Source organism: Ictidomys tridecemlineatus, chromosome 3 (genome assembly GCF_052094955.1).
Source record: "Ictidomys tridecemlineatus isolate mIctTri1 chromosome 3, mIctTri1.hap1, whole genome shotgun sequence".
Classification (NCBI taxonomy): domain Eukaryota; kingdom Metazoa; phylum Chordata; class Mammalia; order Rodentia; family Sciuridae; genus Ictidomys; species Ictidomys tridecemlineatus.
The window spans coordinates 176,927,254-176,933,253 of NC_135479.1; positions in this window are offsets into that span (position 1 = coordinate 176,927,254).

Below are 6,000 nucleotides of genomic sequence, written 5' to 3' on the forward strand. Positions count from 1 at the left end.
AGCAAGTTTGGATAAGTTTAGTATGTTATGTACCACAGACCTGAATGAGAGACCGACCTTAACAAAACCTTACCTAAATAGACCTGGGGAAGAAAAACAATGGCTTTCCTAAATTCAGAACTTCTTAGGAAACAGGTGCTATATTGAGTTCTTTATAAATAGCAAGCCTCACTATTACCCACCACTTGGAGATGAAGACAGTTGACAAAACTTAGGGGTAGAACATTAAGTAACTTCCCCGAGATCTCCCAGCTCAGGAGTGGCAGTGCTGGGATTTGAACTCAGGCTATCTGGCTCCAGACTCATTATCTCTCCACTATGCTACCTCTCCAAATATATTATTAAACTTTCTTTCTCTTATGTAATAAATTAAGACTTTTCCTATTTTTTCTACTACCACCTAGAACTCATTTGTCTTGTATTCCATTCCTAGCTCATTGGACAAACTTATTCATAAAACCCATTCTTAAAAACTACACTCTATTGACAAGAATCTTAAAGAACAAGAAATAAATCAAGTATCAATAAATATATGGATTCAAACTGAAAAGCTTCTTCTCAGAAACAGAAACAATGAGGTGAAGAAAGAGTCTACAGAATGAAAGCAAATTTTTACTATATGCACATCAGAGAAAGCACTAATGTCCAGGATATGTAAAGAACCCCAAAACTTAACACTGAAAAAACAAATAACCCAATCAATAAATGGGCTAAGGAACTGAACAGACACTTCTCAGAAGATATACAATTGACCAACAAATATATGAAAGAATGTTTAACTTTTTTAGTAATTAGAGAAATGAGAATCAAAACTACTCTAAGATTTCATCTCACTTCAGTCAGTAATATTAAGTGTTGTCAAGAATATGGAAGGAAAGGCATACTCATACATTGCTGTTGGGACTGCAAATTGATGGAGATTCCTTAGAAAACATGGAATGGAACCACCATTTGATCCAGCTATCTCACTCCTCAGTTTATACCTAAAGGACTTAAAAACAGCGTACTACAAAAACACAGCCACATCAAATTTATAGCCGCACAATTCATAATAGCTAAACTGAAGAACCAATCTAGATTCCCTGTATAGATGAATGGATAAAAAAATGTGGTATATATACATAATGGAATTATTCAGCAATAAAAGAGAATAAAATCATGGCATTTTCAGATAAATAGATAGAGTTGTAGAATTGTGTTAAATGAAGTAAGTCAGTCTCAGAAAACTGAAGACCAAGGTTTTCCCTGATAAGTGAATGCTGATCCATAGTGGGTACATCATGGGTGGAATGGATGAACTTTGCATAGGGCAAAAGGGAGTGTGGGGAAGGGAGTGGTCATGAAGATAGGAAAGATGGTAAAATGAGTTGGACATCATTACCCAGGTATACATATAATGACATTAATAGTGTGACCTTACTTTTGTACAACCAGAGAAATGAAAAATTGTTCTCCATTTGTGTACTATGAATCAAAATGCTCTCATGTATAAATTCTGCTCTCATGTATAAATAATTATAAAAAATAAATTAATTATCAACTCTAAGCAGGAAGTGTGAATCAGGAGGCATAGCGATACCAGCTTTCAAACTATACTACAGAGCAATAGTAACAGAAACAGCATGGTACTGGTACCAAAACAGGCTGGTGGACAAATGGTACAGAATAGAGGACACAGAGACTAATCCACAAAGTTACAACTATCTTGTATTTGATAAAGGGGCTAAAAGCATGCAATGGAGGAAGGAGAGCATCTTCTACAAATGGTGCTGGGAAAACTGGAAATCCATATGCAAGGAAATAAAACTGAATCCCCTTCTCTCGCCATGAACAAAAATTAACTCAAAATGGATCAAGGAGCTTGATATCAAATCAGAGACTCTGCATCTGATAGAAGAAAAAGTTGGCTCAGATCTACATATTGGGAGGTCAGGCTCCAAATTCCTTAAGAGGACATCCATAGCACAAAAGTTAATAACAAGAATCGACAAATGGGACTTACTTAAACTAAAAAGTTTTTTTCTCAGCAAGAGAAACAATAAGAGAGGTAAATAGGGAGCCTACATAATGGGAACAAATTTTTACTCCTCACACTTCAGATAGAGCCCTAATATCCAGAGTATACAAAGAACTCAAAAAATTAAACAATAAGATAACAAATAACTCAATCAACAAATGGGCCAAGGACCTGAACAAACACTTCTCAGAGGAGGACATACAGTCAATCAACAAGTACATGAAAAAATGCTCACCATCTCTAGCAGTCAGAAAAATGCAAATCAAAACCACCCTAAGATACCATCTCACTCCAGTAAGATTGGCAACCATTATGAAGTCAAACAACAAGTGCTGGCGAGGATGTGGGGAAAAGGGTACTCTTGTACATTGCTGGTGGGACTGCAAATTGGTGCAGCCAATTTGGAAAGCAGTATGTAGATTCCTGGGAAAGCTGGGAATGAAACCACGATTTGACCCAGCTATTGCCCTTCTCGGACTATTCCCTGAAGACCTTAATAGAGCGTACTACAGAGATACTGCCACATCGATGTTCATAGCAGCACCATTCACAATAGCTAGACTGTAAAACCAACCCAGATGCCCTTCAATAGATGAATGGATAAAAAAAAATGTGGCATTTATACACAATGGGGTATTACACAGCACTAAAAATGACAAAAATCATGGAATTTGCAGGGAAATGGATGGCATTGGAGCAGATTATGCTAAGTGAAGCTAGCCAATCCCTAAAAAGCAAATGCCACATTTCTTATTTGATATAATGAGAACAACTAAGAACAGAGCAAGGAGGAAGAGCAGGAGGAAAAGATTAACATTAAACAGAGACATGAGATGGGAGGGAAAGGGAGAAAAAAGGGAAATTGCAAAAAAATCGAAGAAGACTCTCATTGTTATACACAATTACATATAAGAGGTTGTGAGGGGAATGGAAAAAATACAAGGAGAGAAATAAATTACAGTAGATGGGGTAGAGAGAGAAGATGAGAGGGGAGGGGAGGGGGGATAGTAGAGGATAGGAAAGGTAGCAGAATACAACAGTTACTAATATGGCATTATGTAAAAATGTGGATGTGTAACCAATGTGATTCTGCAATCTGTATTTGGGGTAAAAATGGGAGTTCATAACCCACTTGAATCTAATGTATGAAATATGAAATATGATATGTCAAGAGCTTTGTAATGTTTTGAACAACCAATTAAAAAAGGGAGTTAAAAAAAAACTACACTTTAAAATGAACATGGGAAGCCAACAATATAGACAAGCAAACTGTGAGTTCTTTGATTACTGTTGCATTAGGATTTCTATAATGTTGCCCAGTTGCAAATAGGTTTTTTTTTGTTTTGTTTTGTTTTATATTGGAGATTGAAATCAGGGGCACTATGCTCCTGAGCCACATTCCCTGACCTATTTTTTTTTTAAGTTTCTGAGGGCCTTGCTAATTCGTTTAGGCTGGCATAGAACTTGCCATTCTCTTGCCTCAGTCTCCTGAGTCACTGGAATTACAGGTGTGTGCCAGCACTTCACCTTATTTGTTTATTTTTATGAGGTGCAGAGGATCAAACCCAGTGCCTCACACATGCTAGACAAGTGCTCTGCCATTGAGCTACAACCCCAGAACCTTTTTTTATGTTTTGTTTTGCTAAGTTGCTTACTGTCTCATTTAAGTTTCTGAGGCTAGTTTTGAAATTGTGATTCTCCTGCCTCAGCTTCCTGAATTGCGGAGATTATAGGCATACACCACCATACTTGGCTTACATTAAGTAATTCTGAGAATCAGAAAATTTAAAGGAATGTATGAGCTACCCCATAATATCTGTTTTTAAGACTTAAGATTGAAGGGCTGGGATTGTGGCTCAGTTGTAGAGTGCTTGCCTGGCACATGTGAGGCACTGTGTTTGATCTTCAGCACCACATAAAAATAAATAAAATAAAAGTATAATGTCCATCTACAACTAAACAACAACAATAACAATAACAAAAACTTAAGATTGAGATCATAGTTTTGAAACAAGGAAAGCAACTTGACTTTTTCCTTTCACCAGAGAAGTCACACTTCTGGGTATAGCAAGAGATGACCTGAGTGGGAACCAGAATGTTCCAGAACTACCTGTGAGTATGAAAAGTCAGGAAAGAAGAGAGACGTTTGTCTACCAGTCTAAGTCACTAAAATGCCTCCCTAAACCCTTTGGTAAAAAAGTTAGGATTCACTACTTTAGGACAAAATAGCTTCACTCATTTAAATATAATTTTTTAAACCAATTTTCTGTTTATCTCTGATAACTCTCCACTGAGAGGAAATGACAGAAATCTTGAAATTTAGGTCTTTATTACATGGCTGCTTCAAAAGTCATGAAATTTTAAAACAAATCTGTTTTCTACAAAAGTGAGTGTATCCCATGCATTGGCTCTAACACATGATTGGAGATTTTGGAAGTCAAGAGGGATTGTTAGCACTTTGTAACACCATCATGACTACATGACCAAGACCAGAATAAAGAAAGGACTGTTGACATGGTTTGTTGGGTTTTGTTGTTACTAGAACTACTTCTTCTTCTGGTCTTTGGTCCCTCTAATTATTTGTGGTTGTTATTATTTTCTGTGGATTGTAGGGGAAAAGCTGCACTAGAGAACAAATGTTCTCTCTATATATAGTCAGTGAGTAAAATTATAGTTGTGGATTGGATATTAAATGTCCCCCAAAAGCCCATTTTTGAAGGCTTGGTTTCCAGCTGATGGCACTGTTGGGAGGTGGTGGGGCCTACGTGGAGAAAATCAATTGGGACCTTCCAATGAGGGACATATAGTGACCCTGCTCCTCTCTCTTCCTCTTTCTTTGCTTCCTGGCTGCCACAAGGTAATCAGCTGTGTTCTCTATCACACCCCTCCTCCAGGATGTTCTGCCTCACCCCAGGACCAAAGTGATGGACACAAGGGATATAAACTGAAACCTCTGAAACCATGAGCAAAAACAAATCTTTCTTTCTTTAAATTTATCTCTCAGGTATTTTGTCACAGCAAAGAAGTCTTCCTGGCACAGTTACCTGAGACAGGAGCACAGAAGAAACTGTGAGTCCCTGTAATGCCCTTGCATTAAACCACTCCTACTGGGCCACTTTTATTATGAATGTTGCCAGCATATCTGAAAAACGTGAAGTCCCATTGTTAGTGACAATCTTGACTGTGTTGGTAATGAAGTCAAAGCCCTAGGATTTCCATTTCTTTAACATTTATATCCCAGTTATTCTCCTGGAGATAGTTTTTCATAGAGGAAGGAAACAAAGAAGTGGGAGGAAGCAGACAGAGTTCCAGGGCAAAGGCAAGGAGAAGAGTGACTGTGAATACCAGACATGGTCTTTGTTTATTTCACAAGCTTGTAGCAGGCCAGGGCAGGCAGATGACATACAAAGAGGAAGGTTTCCAGACCTTAAAACATTGTTTGTTTGTTTGTTTTGATTTCTTATTTTCTTGAAGGAAGTATTACATTCCTGAAAGTCCACAGATTCCACACTGCCCTCCCCTCAGAACATCACCTCTGTTTCTCAGCCCCAGAGCATTTACATTTGGGAATCCTGCCACCTGCTGGATTTGTGAAATATGACATGCCACGTTTCAAAATTTTCATTTGTTGGATCCAGGGAGTGAAAATACCTCAACTGTTCCTTCAGAGTTTTTTTTTTCCTTTCTTTTTTTTTTCCCTTAGGGGAAGGGGTGGGCTGTGGTTTTGGGAGAAGGGGCTTGAGATGATTTCCCTGAGATTTTTATATTTTTCTAGAATAATCTTTCAGTGGATTTTATGTATTTTAAAATCATACTTATCAAAAAGCTTAAAAATTTGTTAACAACCCAAAGTAGTTATAAAATAAATACAAGTAGTAATAAGATAAATCAGCAATGTTAGTAAATATTACATTCAGTGTTTGGTATGTGCCAGGACTGTGCAGAGGACCTGTGAACATTGCTTTTTGCCACATTCACCACCA